General features: G+C 49.9%; 1 non-coding gene across 1 annotated transcript; it reads right to left on the bottom strand.

Moving 5' to 3' along the window:
- Window positions 1-888: 888 nt before the first annotated feature.
- Window positions 889-961, bottom strand: TRNAT-UGU (transfer RNA threonine (anticodon UGU)). Its single transcript has one exon. It is a non-coding gene; the product is annotated as a tRNA-Thr (tRNA).
- Window positions 962-1248: the final 287 nt, after the last annotated feature.

Below are 1248 nucleotides of genomic sequence, written 5' to 3'. Positions count from 1 at the left end.
CCCCTCTCTCCATCCCTCTCCCTCTCTCCCTCTCTCTCCATCCCTCTCCCTCTCTCTTCTTCTCTCTCCCTCCCTCTCTCTGCCTCTCTCTCCCTCTCTCTCTGACTCTATCTCCCTCTCTCCCTCCCTCTTCTTCCCTCTCTCTCTCCCTCCCTTTTCTCTCCTTCTCTCTCCCTGCCCTGCTTTCTATCATCCTCAGACTACTGGCCTCTCTCCAGATGTATGGGCCCAGCAGAATGTGCACTCACACTTCAGACAAAAAGAGGGGTGTGGTGTGAAGTGAACAGTGTTGGAGTGCTGAAGCCTCTTGATTGCTGTGCGGCCACAGCGTGTCCTGGGCCTTGTGTGGAGACTCATCCCGCCGATCCCCATCTGGCTCCCTGTTCTGAGGGGTAACAGCTGAGTGTGGGTATAAACCCAGGGTCCTGCGATTTGTAGCAGACCTACCAAATGAGTCCCCTGGGTTCTAGGACTATGGTAGGATACAGTTAAATAAACACCAAGAATACTTTACCCAGTAGACTCTCATTCACATTTAAAAAAAAATACATGAATTCATGCATACAGCTCGGAAACTTCATAGATGCAAACACAATAGCACTGTAGCACTGTAACACTGTCCTCCCATTGTTCATCGATTTTCTTGAGCAGGCGCCAGTAACGTCTCCATTGTGAGACTTGTTGTTACTGTGTTTGGCATATCGAATACTCCACGGGGAGCTTGCCAGGCTCTGTCGTGTGGGCGGGATACTGTTGGTATCTGACCGGGCTCTCTGAGAGGGGCGGAGGACTCGAACCCGGGTCAGCTGCATGCAAGGCAAACGTCCTACCACTGTGCTATAGCTGTATCTCAAAAATATTCTTTATTTTTACATATATGTCTGCCTTAGGCCCCAGTGAGATTTGAACTCGCGACCCCTGGTTTACAAGACCAGTGCTCTAAGCCCTGAGCTATAGGGCCTCAGCAATAGCACAGTGGTAGGGCATTTGCCTTGCACACAGCCAACATGGCCGACCCGAGTTCGATTCCTCCACCCCTCTCGGAGAGCCGGGCAAGCTACCCATGATGTATTCGGTATGCCAAACACAGTAACAACAAAGTCTCCAATGGAGACGTTACTGGGTCCGCTCAAGCACATCGATGAACACTGGGAGGACAGTGACAGTGACATGTATGCATGCATAATTTGATGAAAACCAATAAAACAGAATTGATTAGTTCCTGCCTTATAAGCAACAAATAAATGG

Source organism: Sorex fumeus, unplaced genomic scaffold (assembly GCF_029834395.1).
Source record: "Sorex fumeus unplaced genomic scaffold, SorFum_2.1 ptg000049l, whole genome shotgun sequence".
NCBI classification, from domain to species: Eukaryota; Metazoa; Chordata; class Mammalia; order Eulipotyphla; family Soricidae; genus Sorex; species Sorex fumeus.
This window is presented reverse-complemented; position numbering and strand designations above follow the sequence as displayed.